General features: G+C 48.7%; 1 protein-coding gene across 22 annotated transcripts in view; it reads left to right on the plus strand.

The window, feature by feature from the left end:
- Window positions 1–1220: 1220 nt before the first annotated feature.
- The window catches only part of PPARD (peroxisome proliferator activated receptor delta), an 83441-nt gene continuing 71468 nt past the window's right edge, over window positions 1221–13193 (plus strand). For 3 of the 22 annotated variants that reach the window (XM_009451110.5, XM_063812924.1, XM_016955309.4), the window contains exons 1-3: window positions 1247–1404; window positions 5806–5889; window positions 7653–7742. The gene's annotated coding sequence lies outside the window, so the exon portion shown is untranslated. Of the gene's footprint in view, window positions 1433–5805; window positions 5890–7101; window positions 7743–13193 lie in introns of all 22 variants that reach the window. The other 19 variants (XM_063812905.1, XM_063812926.1, XM_063812914.1 and 16 more) reach the window with 14 other exon arrangements.

The following is a 13193-nucleotide window of genomic DNA, read 5'->3' on the forward strand; positions in this document are numbered from 1 at the left end:
ACCTCAATCTCAAAGGGCAAGGAGGTTGACATCTAAGTTACAAATATAATGCACAAACATTTCAAAAAGTAGGGAAAAAGAAAAAAAAGAAAAAGAGAAGCAGAAAGAAGGGGGGAAAAATCACTCATCCCTGCCAGGCACGGTGGCTCACGCCTGTAATTCCAGCACTTTGGGAGGCTAAGGTGGGAGGATAACTTGGGTCCAGGAGTTCAAGACCAGCCTGGGCAACATGGCAAAACCCTGTCTCTACTAAAATTACAAAAATTAGCTGGGCGTGTGGCGCATGCCTGTAATCCCAGCTACTTGGGAGGTTGAGGCAGGAGAATCGCTTGAACCCGGGAGGCGGAGGTTGCAGCGGGCTGAGATTGCGCAACTGCACTCCAGCAGGGGCGACAGAGTGAAACTGTGTCTCAAAAAAAAAAAAAAAAAAAAAAAAAAAAAATCACTCATCCAGATAGCTAGGTGCGGCCTAAGGAGCTTGTGGCCTACGGAAGGTGTGGCCGAAGGAGAGGGGAGGGGTCATCTTTAATGATGATGGAGGGGAGGCATTGGTCATATACCTGAGAGTCAAGCTTTGTTCATCGTCAGATGAAAGCCAACTTCTTCCACCAGATTGCCTCCCAGCTGCTAGGTAGTTTTCTGTGGTACATCTTAAGCGGTAGGTTGGGATAATAGGTCCCTTCCAGGTCTTAAAGATGTGGATTAATAAGTAAGAACAGAATTTTCTACAACAATAAGGAGGATGTCCCCTATTTTAGGTGAATAAGCGTATTGCATAAGCACATGGGAAGAAAGGTTAAGAACTCTAAGACCGTAAATTTCCAGTTGTAGAAGCCTCTTGAAGGCGGAAAGCCCTTTTTTGAAAATTATAGGCGATATGATCTCCTCCAGTGGACCTAGCACTGGGTTAAGAGTCTCTCCAGACTTGTCACTGCAAGTCACGTACCTTTTCTAGGACTAAGTTTCTTCACTGGAAGATGAGGAGGTTTCACTAGATGACCTAGAAATTCCCTTCCAGCTTTAAATTCCCTCTTGTGTCACTTGCTGGACTTGTTCTACTGGCCCTGGCGCTCCCCTGCTCCTCCCTTAGCTGCTACGTCCGCATCCCGCACCAGAGGGCGCCACAGGCTGGCCCGGGGCAGCGTGCGGTGGGCGGAGAGGCAGAATTAGGGGCGTCTCCAGGAGGCGTGGTGATTGGCCGCCGCCGGGCGGAAGGGGGCGTGGGGAGGGAAGGGCCGAGCAGCGCGGTGACGTCTCGCTGGCGGGGGCGGGGCCGGACCGCGGAGCGTGTGACGCTGCGGCCGCCGCGGACCTGGGGATTAATGGGAAAAGTTTTGGCAGGAGCGGGAGAATTCTGCGGAGCCTGCGGGACGGCGGCGGTGGCGCCGTAGGCAGCCGGGACAGGTCAGTCCGAGACGAGAGAAGCGGTCAGGCAAGTGGCGGAGGGAAGCGCCGGGCCTGGGCCGAGGCGGCCAGCGGGACTGGGGCGCAAGGCCCGGCGGCGGGGAACGGGGTGCGGGGAGCTGCCGGGGTCCGCGGACAGCGTCACGGCGGCTTCCTGATGCTCCGGCCCGCTCCGATCAGCCGTCGTGCGTTGCCATGTAGGCGCCCCGCTGACGCTGCGCCCCCCCGCCCTTGGACCCCCATAGCTGCTTGAGTGAGTCCGAAATACGGGCCTCCTTCCACCCTACTCTATGCCCCCTCTTGGGCCTGGTGGCTTCGTCTTCTCCCACTTGTGAGAACCCCGTCTCAGGCCCGGGGGCCTCTCCCATTCCCCTCCCCTGCCTCTGACCTCTTCCTTCAGCCGTTTCTGGTGTTCCCGAATCCACTGCCCTATCTAGCGAGAGTCTTCTCTGGGATCTTTTCCTCTGTCCCCCTCGTTATCCTTGTCTCCAGCCTTCATCCTCCCATCCTTGCTCTCTCAGGCTTTACTCTCTCTCCCCATCCCTGTCCCCTTCTTATCTGTGGTCTGATCCCTCCTAGTATTATGGGTCCCCATCCTCTTCCCCAGGGTGTTCCTAGGCTTTTTCCAACTCCGTGCCTGCAGTCCCTGTCTCCCTAAGACTCACCTTGGTTCCCTGAGAGGCCCTGTTTTTGCTCCTTTTTCCGATTTCCTTCGTATCAATTCTGTCCCCTACATTCCTGTCGCCCACCTCCTTTTCTCTCCGTGTTCCTTTCCCCTGCTTCAGGGAGAAGCCTTAGCTCCACACTCTACTCTACTTTCACTTGACCTGCAGTTGACATAACCATGGGGTGGGGTGGAGGTGTTCAGACCTTGATCGAATTAAGAGGCTGATTGACTAAAGGAAATAACAGATTGTGTGGGAGAATGTACGTGGGTGTTGCATCAGAGATGATGTCCAATTTGTAGGCCATTCTTCTTATCTCAGCTTTAATACTTCCCCTTTATGGGGCTGTTGACTTCCAGGAACCCTTGGGGAGAGACGGCGCTGAGCTGGATGTGTGCCACGGGTAGCCAGAGGCTTTGTCCAATTCTTTTCCCCTTCCAGGAACCGGGGTTTTGTGTCTTTCCACTCTGGATGTGTGGAATACACTTATACCATGATACCCCAGCCTCTCTCTGCCCTCACTCCCACCCTCCACCCTGTGCTCCATCCGAAAGGGCTAAGAGAATTCTCCAGAAGCTGTGCTCCAGAAAATACTTGTGGTCCTCAACCTTTTTTCTGTGTACTGGCTCCAGAACTTTTTTTTTTCCCGTTTGAGTTTTGAAATAGATTGCTGGCCTGATAGCCCTGGGGCTGGCGGGCATCTGTCCCTTTTATTATTGGTGGCTTGAAACAGCTGCTGATTTTCTCTCATATCTCTTTGACAATCTTTGGCCAACTGAATGTGCCTCTGATGTTGGTCACTGAACATGTTCTCTTGGAGTCTCTTCTCCCTCTTTTTTCTTTGTTGTTTTCTGAACCTAGGGAATCCAAATTGTCCCTCTTTTTCCCTGGGAGCTTAATTTCCTCTGTATCCAAGAGGAATGGCAATCCCAGAGCTCTGTTCCCTTTGCCCAGGCATAGTATGAGGTATCAGATTGATAACTACCCTGGTGGGCTGTGGGGCTGCAGTAGTTAGACCTTGTCAGGAACTTGAGCAGACACATCTGCTTCCAGTCACATAGATCATCTTCTCTGGGGCTTGAGAGCCCACCAGCTTCCATGTGTGTCTGGATGTTTAACCTTACCAAGCAGAAAATTCTCGTCATATCCTTCAGTTTGAGCTCCTTTATTTGGCATTGGTTCTCTAAAGAAGTAGTAAAGAAATAACATATCCTTTGTTTCTACCCAGTCTGATCTTGGAGGATTCTGAAAGCGTGACCCACTCTCATGTTTAGAAATGAAGGCTCATTGTTTCACCTGGCCCCAGGTTTCTAGGGCTCCTCTTTTGATGATTGTGCTGTCTTTGAGCCAGATTGGACATGGGAGTTGGCAACCTTTAGGAGCTGCGGTGGAGAGCCAAAGGAACCAGCTTGACCAGACTTTAAAGTTTTGTAATCCTCTTGTACACGGTTTTCTGTGAAAGCAATAGGATTGTGGATGGCCTGTCGTTGAGCCAGTGCCTTCTCCACTGACCCCCAGACCCCCTTTGCAGTACTTGCAAGGATTTGGGTAGACTGGACCAGAGGGTTTTCCTTGTTCCTGTGAATAGCATCTCTCCAGGGTTTTAGTGGATCATTCTAAAGAGGTAGAGGTCAAGTGTTGGACAGATTTTTAGTCTAGTCTCTGGCTTTCAAGGACTCCTCCTTACTCTTTTGAGCAGTTTGTTACTTCTGGCCGTGCTTACCCCTTAGTAGTGCTCTCTGCTGTGGTGGCAGGTGAGAGATTTGAGAACAGGTCAAGGCCAGTCCTTGTGGAGCAGCTTGGGCACCAGCAGCCCTAGATGGATAGCTTCTTGCAGTTTGTCCACTCTCATTTTCTGAGAAGGTAGTCATGATTGTCAGTTACCAAATTCCTTCCCCATTCAGTGATTTTTGCAGAGTCTGGGTCTGGATTTTCTTTCCTTCTTTCTTTTCTGACACAAGGTTTTGTTCTATTGCCCAGGCTGGAGTGCAGTGGTGCTATCATAGTGCACTGTAACCTCGAACTCCTGGGCTCAAGGGATCTTCCTGCCTCAGCCTCCAGAGTAGCGGGGACTACAGGTGCACACCACCACACTCAGCTAATTAAAAAACAATTTTTTTGTAAAGACAGGCTCTCACAATGTCTCGAACTCCTGGCCTCAAGCAGTCCTCCTCACCTTGGCCTCTCAGAGCACTGAGATTACACTGACTGCTCGTTCAGCTGCCTTTCTCCTTGCCTCTTCACCATGGCCTTCTTGTGTGATATATGCCTTAACCCATTCAGGAAGAATTGCTCCTACTCAGCCTTTCAACCCCACCTGTGGTTCCTTAGACGCCTTCCCTTAGGGCCTGGTAAGAGGATAGACAGTGTAGAGCACTAGCCTGGGAAGCCATTAGGCCTCTGCTTTGGGCCTACAGCTGTCCTGACTGTTGTGCAAGCTGTCTTCAGGGCCTGCAGATTCTGGCACATCCTGGGATAGTGCAGCTCCTCTCTCTCAGGAGTTGGACCTGTCACTTTTTTTTTGTTTTTTTTGTTTTTTTTTTTGAGATGGAGTCTCGCTCTGTCACCCAGGCTGGAGTGCAGTGGTGCGATCTTGGCTCACTGCAAGCTCCATCTCCCAGGTTCACGCCATTCTTCTGCCTCAGCCTCCTGAGTAGCTGGGACTACAGGCGCCCGCCACCACGCCCGGCTCATTTTTTTTTTGTAGTTTTAATAGAGACAGGGTTTCACCGTGTTAGTCGGGATGGTCTCGATTTCCTGACCTCGTGATCTGCCCGCCTCAGCCTCCCAAAGTGCTGGGATTACAGGCGTGAGCCACCACAACCAGCCTGGACCTGTCACTTCTAAGGGCTTCAGCTATATCCTGTCCCTGAGGCCCACCTCCCTGAGTGCTCTCTGCAGGCTGGGAAGCTGAACAGTGGTGCCTTGCTCCAGTGCCTCTGAAGGGCTTAGAAATTGCAGGACACAGCTTTACTGCTCAGCATTGCCCACACTGGAAACATTCTCTTCCTCCCTACCCAGGTCTCTGTGGGCTTTGTCTGTTCTGCCAGGCCCTTGCTTATATGATGTCAGAAGCCCTGTGCCCGGTGCCATTGTCTATGCCATGTCCCAGATTACCTAATGGCTGCTTCTTGGAGATGGTTTGGTGTCCATGCACATTTTTCTCTGCCTTTGGAGCAAGGGGGAGGAGCTGCTTGCAACAGCTGGATTCCAGGGTGTCAGAGGAGCCCTTGGAGCTTGCCTTGAGCCTGGCAGGGAGAACATGGCCCCTTGCATCAGGTTTCAGACATATGGGTCTTCTTCCTTGGCAGATGGCTCCTAGCCTTCATAACTTAGCAGGCTGGTGATTGGCATTTGACTCCAGTTCATTCTCCAGGGGCTTTGGTGAAGGAATCAACTATGACTCAGGACATCTTCATTTATGAGCTTCTACCCACCGGGGGTATTGGGCTCCAGCTCCTTTCTTACCTTGCCTGCGCCTTCTGCGCCGACCTGATAAAATCAGCAAAGCCAGTGTCTGCTTACTTGGGAGTGAGCAGACTCCTTCCAGGATTGGGGAAATATTTGCTGACTCAGGCTCAGAATCACGTCTCAGGGTGGTGTGTAAGGGACCGACGAGGAGCCAGATTACCTTAGGAACACTCTTCGAGTTATGGTGGGTATAACTTATTAGAGTTGCTTTGAGGGCCCCTGGCACCTGTCAGCTAAAGCTGTTGGGGTTTTTTCTATCCTGCAGTGTTGTGCAGTGTTTTGGGCATGCACGTGATACTCACACAGTGGCTTCTGCTCACCAACAGATGAAGACAGATGCACCAACGAGGTAATCCCATTTTCTTTACTCAGGGGTCTCTGACCACCACTGACACAGGATCCAGATTTAAGATCCTGACCTTGAAGATGAAATAATTTCACTAGGGCTTATTCCCAGATTCCAGGTTCCTGTCACAGCATCTGGTACCAGTTGCTTATGCATAGTATAGGCATTTATTAAGTAATTATTGAAAGTCTATGGCTTACATAGTTTTTTCAGGAGCATGGAGATTCCCACCTTTGCGCCCATTAAAAGATAAACTCCACAGGGCAGGGAGTTGTTTTGCTGCCTGTTGTGTCTAGGATAGTGCCTGGCACAGAGGAGATAATGAATAAATTTTTGTTGAATGAGTAAATGAACGAACTTTCGTCTTTGCCCATATGGGTACCTAGGGTGCCAGGCCACAAAGATGGTGTCCATCATTCTCTCTTATTAGGGGGCAAATATATATATATATATATTGTTTGTTTGTTTGTTTGTTTTTGAGACGAAGTCTTGCTCTTGTCCCCCAGACTGGAGTGCAATGGCATGATCTTGGCTCACTGCCACCTCCTTCTCCTGGGTTCAAGTGCTTCTCCTGTCTCAGCCTCCCAAGTAGCTGGGATTATAGGCACCTGCCACCACGCCCGGCTAATTTTTGTATTTTTAGTAGAGATGGGGTTTCACCATGTTGGCCAGGCTGGTCTGGAACTCCTGACCTCAGGTGATTCGCCTTCCTCAGCCTCCCAAAGTGCTGGGATTACAGGCATGAGCCACCGCACCTGGCCTTTTTTTTTTTTTTTTGAGATGGAGTTTCGCTCTTGTTGCCCAGGCTGGAGTGCAATGCCGTGATCTCGGCTCACTGCAACCTCCACCTCTCGGGTTCAAGCGATTCTCCTACCTCAGCCTCCTGAGTAGCTGAGATTACAGGCATGCGCCACCACATCCGGCTAAATTTTGTATTTTTAGTAGAGACGGGGTTTCACCATGTTAGCCAGACTGGTCTCAAACTCCTGATGTCAGATGATCTACCTGCCTCGGCCTCCCAGAGTGCTGGGATTACAGATGTGAGCCACTGTGCCCGGCCGGGAACAAATATTTTTAAGTGCCAACTATGTGCCAGGCACTTGGGAAATGATAAGAGTAAAAAACAGATCCAATCTCTGCCTCATGGGTCTGTGGTTTGCTGGTATATATGAGAGCTGGCCATAACACACAGAATTGTTTCTTCCATCTCTGCAGGGGTAGGAGGTTCTCACCAAGAGTCTGAACAATGCTCTGGGTTCCCATTGCTGTTTCCATGTTCTCAGGATGCCTGGCAGGTTTTATAAACTCTCAGAAGTGGAGCTCCAGGGAATACAATGTTCATTGTCCTATTTGGAAGGCTGGGTTGTTGTGGGTCCCTGCTGGGGGCCGGGGAAACGTGGGCCTCCTGCCTGATTTGTTTTAATCTCTGAAGTTCAGTGGTTCCAGTAGCTGTTTGTGGGCTTCACTTCCCCTTCTCTGCCTTTAACACCCTGCAGGTTTTCCTGTTGTCAGACAGGGTGGTGAGTCCCTGTGTCTCTCTGTCCGTGGGGGTCAGGTTGTTTATAGATCTTTCAGGAAGGTCCTGGGTGGGGGGCCCTCCTGCTTTCAAACCCATACCAAGTGCTTTCCTCTGAAGGGAATGTGAGGGAGGAAGAAGGGGGGAGTTTCAGAGACTTCTGAGGTTCCCCAAGAGGGAAGAGGTCAAAGTGCCTCCTGAGCAGGGAGAGCTACTGAGTTGAACTGATTTGCTTTGCCATTTGCTTTAGCAGCAGCCAGGCCCAGTGGCAGCAATTGTACGTGCATTTCCAGGGGTCAGTTGTCCAGTTCATCCCTGAGCCTTGAGCTCCCAGTCGCAGGTAGGAACTTCTCTTCTCCTTTCTTTCTTCCTTTCTTTTTTTTTTTTTTTTTTTTTTGAGACGGAGTCTCGCTCTGTCACCCAGGCTAGAGTGCAGTGGCGCGATCTAGGCTCACTGCAAGCTCTGCCTCCTGGGTTCACACCATTCTCCTGCCTAAGCCTCCTGAGTAGCTGGGACTACAGGCGCCCACCACCACGCCCGGCTAATTTTTTGTATTTTTAGTAGAGATGGGGTTTCACCGTGTTAGCCAGGATGGTCTCGATCTCCTGACCTCGTGATCCACCGGCCTCGGCCTCCCAAAGTGCTGGGATTACAGGCGTGAGCCACCGCGCCCGGCCTCTTCTTTCTTTCTTGATGGGGTACTGCTATATCACCTAGGACCAGGGGTGTGTCCAATCTTTTGGCATCCCTGGGCCACATTGGAAGAAGAATTATTATCTTGGGCTGCACATAAAATACACTAACACTAACAATAGCTGATGAGCTAAAAATAAAAATGGCAAAAGAATCTCATGTTTTAAGAAAGTTTACGTATTTGTGTTGGGATGCATTCAGAGCTCTCCTGGGCTGCATGCAGTCATGGGCCGTGGGTTGGATAAGCTTGGCCTCCCTAGGCAGTCCTCTCACCACAGCCTCCCAAGTAGCTGGGACTACAGGTGCACACCACTGTGCCTGGCTAAGTTCTTTGTTTGTTTGTTTTTGTTTTTTTTTTAATTTAATGGGTACATAGTAGTAGGTGTATATTTCTTTTTTTCTTTTCTTTTTTGTTTTTTTGAGATGGAATCTTGCTCTTGTCACCCAGGCTGGAGAGCAATGGCACAATCTCGGCTCCCTGTAACCTCCACCTCCTGGGTTCAAGCGATTCTCCTGCCTCAGCCTCCCAAGTAGCTCAGATTACAGGCGCCCGCCACCATGCCCAGCTAATTTTTGTATTTTTAGTAGAGATGGGGTTTTGTCATGTTGGCCAGGCTGGTCTCGAACTCCTGACCTCAAGTGATCTGCCTGCCTCAGCCTCCCAAAATGTTGGGATTACAGGCATGAGCTACCACACCCGGCCTTGTATGTCTTCTTTTGAGAAATGTCTATTAAAATCTTTTGCCCATCCTTTTATCAGATTATTCGTTTTTTTCCTATAGAGTTGTTTGAGCTCGTTATATGTTCTTGTTATTAACCCCTTGTGAAATGGGTAGTTTGCAAATATTTTCTCTCATCCTGTGGGTTGTCTCTTCACTTTGTTGATTGTTTCCTTTGCTGTGCAGAAACTGTTTAATGTGATGTGATCCCATTTGACCATTTTTGCTTTGGTTGCCTGTGCTTGCGGAGTATTGCTCAAGAAATTTTTGCCCAGACCAGTGTCCTGGAGATTTTCTCCTGTTTTCTTGAGGTACTTTCATGGTTTGAAGTCTCAGATTTAAGTCTTTATTTTGATTTGGTTTTTGTAGATGGCAAGAGGTAGGGGTCTAGTTTCATTCATCTGCATATGAATATCCAGTTTTCCAAGCACCATTTATTGAAGAGACTGTCTTTTCCTCAGTGTATGTTCTTGGCACCTTTGTCAAAAGTGAGTTCACTGTAGGTGTGTGGATTTGTTTCTGGGTTCTCTATTCTGTTCCATTGGTCTATGTGTCTTTTTTTTTTTTTTTTTTTTCTCTGAGACAGAGTTTTGCTCTATTGCCCAGGATGGAGTGCAATGGCGTGATGTTGGCTCACTGCAGCCTCTGCCTCCCGGGTTCGAGCAGTTCTCCTGCCTCAGTCTCCCAAGTAGCTGGGATTACAGGCATGTGTCATCATGCCTGGCTAATTTTTTGTGTTTTTAGTAGAGATGGGGTTTCACCATGTTGGTCAGGCTGGTCTTGAACTCCTGACCTCAGGTGATCTGCCCACCTTGGTGTCCCAAAGTGCTGGGATTACAAGCATGAGCCACCGTGCCTGGGCGAAAGATGGCTTATTTTGAAGTCAACTTTAGAATATTATAAAACAGCATTCTCAAACTTTTTGGCCTCAAGATCCCTTTAGATTCTTTTTTTGTTTGTTTGTTTGTTTTTGTTTTTTGAGACTGAGTCTCTCTCTGTCACCCAGGCTGGAGTGCAGTGGCACAATCTCGGCTTACTGCAAGCCCCGCCTCCTGGGTTCATGCCATTCTCCTGCCTCAGCCTCCCGAGTAGCTGGGACTACAGGTGCCCGCCACCACGCCCAGCTAATTTTTTGTGTTTTTAGTAGAGACGGGGTTTCACCATGTTAGCCAGGATGGTCTCAATCTCCTGACCTCGTGATCCACCCGCGTCGGCCTCCCAAAGTGCTGGGATTACAGATGTGAGCCACTGCGCCGGTCCCTTTAGATTCTTAAAAATTATTGAAGACCCCAAGGGCTTATGTTTACCATGTTAGAAGTTATAATAGGCCGGGCGGGTGACATTCGTTAATATCACCACTGATCTCATTTTTAAAAAGTCTTTAAGTATTGGGAAGCTGTCAGGCTCACAGTGGTCAATACACGTTTTCTAAATTTGAGTTTTCTCTTGAAAGTTTGATTTTTATCATTGGTAACATACTGTTGGTTCTTTTGTTTGATTTTGTCTGAGATAGCATCTCCCTCAGTCACCCAGGCTGGAATGCAGTGGTGCAGTCATAGCTCACTTGCAGCCTCCAACTTCTGGGCTCAAGTAATCCTCCTGCCTCAGCCTCCAGAGTAGCTAGGACTACAGGTATGTGCTACCATGCCCAGCTCATTTTAAAATTTTTTGTAAAGATGATGTCTTGTGATCTTGCTACATCGACCAGGCTGGTCTTGAATTCCTGGCCTCAAGTGATCCATCTGCCTCAGCCTCCCAAATTACTGGGATTATAGGCATGAGTCACCACACCCAGCCTTTTTTTTTTTTTTTTTTTTTTGATATGGGGTCTCACTCTTGCCCAGGCTTGAGTGCGGTGGCACAGTCTTGGCTCACTGTATCTAGCCTTGACTTCCAGGCTCAAGTGATCCTTTCATCTCAGCCTCCCAAGTAGCTAAGACTACATGCATGCACCATCATGCCCACCTCATTTTTTAACTTGTTGTAGAGATCAGGTCTCCCTGTGTTGTCCAGGCTGGTCTCAAACTCCTGAGCTCGAGCCATTCATTCCTGCCTTGGCCTCCCAAAGTGCAGGGATTAAAGGCATGAGCCACTGTGCCCAGCCAGTTCTTTTTTGTTTTGTTTTGTTTTGAGATGAAGTCTCACTCTGTCGCCCAGGCTAGAGTGCAGTGGTGTGATCTCGGCTCACTGCAACCTCTGCCTCAGCCTCCCAAGTAGCTGGGACCACAGGCGCACACCCCAATGCCCGGCTAATTTTTGTATTTTTTTAGTAGAGATGGGGTTTCACCATATTGGTCAGGCCGGTCTCGAACTCCTGACCTCATGATCCGCCCACCTCAGCCTCCCAGAGTGCTGGGATTACAGGCGTGAGCCACCGTGCCCGGCCACAAAGAATATTTAAAAGACAGATATCAAAGGTGGAGATTTTAATAAAGTTAGTCTTTATTTATTCATCTAGGACATTCTTAAATTGGCATTTTATTGTCTTTCATGGTTCTGTGGATTAACTGGACCCAGCTGGGTGATTCTTGCTTGGGATATGTCATGTTGCTATAGTCAAATGAAGACGGGGCAGGTGTCATCTGAAGGCTCAGCTGGGCTGGGTGTCCACACTGGCTTACGCACATGGGTGGCACTTGATGCTGTTGAATGGAGTGCGTATACATGACCTCTCTATGTGCCTTGGGCTTCTCATAGCATGACAGCTGGGTTCTGAGCAGAAGCATTCCAAAAATGAATGTATTGAGAGATTCAGAAAGAAATGTCAATGTTTCTCATGTCCTAGCCTTGGAAGTTACACAATGCCACTTCCTCTATTCCCTTGGTCTCAGGACCAGTTCAGATTCAAGGAGAGGACTACACAAGGGTGTGAATACTAAGAGGCATGATTCATTGAGGAGAGAAACAGGCCTCCTTGGAGACCAGCTACTACTTTTCAGCATCCTTATGTGAGGTAATCTGGTCTTGATACTTCCAAGAGAAAAGCACATCTTCTCATGATTTTCATTCCTGGAAGCTACTGTTAGTTAGGAAATTCCTAATAGGTTGATGGATGACATTGAATGCTAGGTGAAGGAATTTGTGCTCTTTCTTTGGGCAATGGGGGAGCCATCAGTGGTTTTGGAGCAAGGAGTGGTGGTGTTAATATTGCAAAAAGGTAGATTAGGAATGGAGATAGAGAGGATAGGTAGGGGACTGCAGTGGTCTAAATGTAAGGAAATTCTTCTTCACATTAAATCTGAGTTCCTCTGGTTGCAATTTAAGTGCATTGATTTTGATATTTCAGCCACACAGATTAAGCACCCAGAGCCAGGGTGGAATAACCCATCCCTACCCCATATCCATTTAGGGCTGTTGATGCACAGGAGAGATTAAGAGTTCACAAACTTTAGAAGGCAACTAAATTTAGGTTTTATTGTCAAAGCACATAAAAAGTTAAGCATAAATTATTCAAAAATAAAAAGCAAGAAAGGTGAAACTTCATTTAACACCACTAACCATGTTTCAAATACACTTCAGTTTCAGTATTATAGAAGCAAGGAGTGGAGCAAGAGGAAGGAAGGGGGAGGACAAATTAGAGAATGGTAGGAAGAGGGACAAAAGTAGGGGAAGAAAGGAGTCAGGAGGGGCACACAGCAGAAAGAATTTGAAGGAGAAGGTCAGATTGGAGCAACTACTTGAAGCTGAGAGAAGGCTCCGTATGGGGCTAACATGTTAGCAAAGAGCTGGTGCCTTCTGTGTTTCCCTGAGGCACTGGCTTCTGGGTTTTAGCATCTGGTATCCTCACCCTTTTTTAAATACAGACAGTCCCCAACTTATGATGGTGCAACTTTACAGTGATGTAAAAGCCATACACGGCTGGGCGCCATGGCTCACGCCTGTAATCCCAGCACTTTGGGAGGCCGAGGTGGGAGGATCACGAGGTCGGGAGATTGAGACCATCCTGGCTAACACAGTGAAACCCCATCTCTACTAAAAATACAAAAAATTAGCTGGGCGTGGTGGTGGGCGCCTGTAGTCCCAGCTACTTGGGAGGCTGAGGCAGGAGAATGGCATGAACCCGGGAGGCGGAGCTTGCAGTGAGCCGAGTGCATGCCACTGCATTCCAGCCTGGGCAACAGAGCGAGACTCCGTCTCAAAAAAAAAAAAAAAAAAAAAAAAAAGCGATACACATTCAACAGAATCCCCATCCTTTAGTACTCATACAACCATTCTTTTTTTTTTTTTTTGAGATGGCGTCTCACTCTTGCCCAGGCTGCAGTGCAGTGGTGTGATCTTGGCTCACAGCAACCTCTGCCTCCTGGGTTAAAGTGATTCTCCTGCCTCAGCCTCCTGAGTAGCTGGGATTATAGGCGACTGCCACCAGGCCTGGCTAATT

This window comes from Pan troglodytes, chromosome 5 (genome assembly GCF_028858775.2).
Source record: "Pan troglodytes isolate AG18354 chromosome 5, NHGRI_mPanTro3-v2.0_pri, whole genome shotgun sequence".
Classification (NCBI taxonomy): Eukaryota; Metazoa; Chordata; class Mammalia; order Primates; family Hominidae; genus Pan; species Pan troglodytes.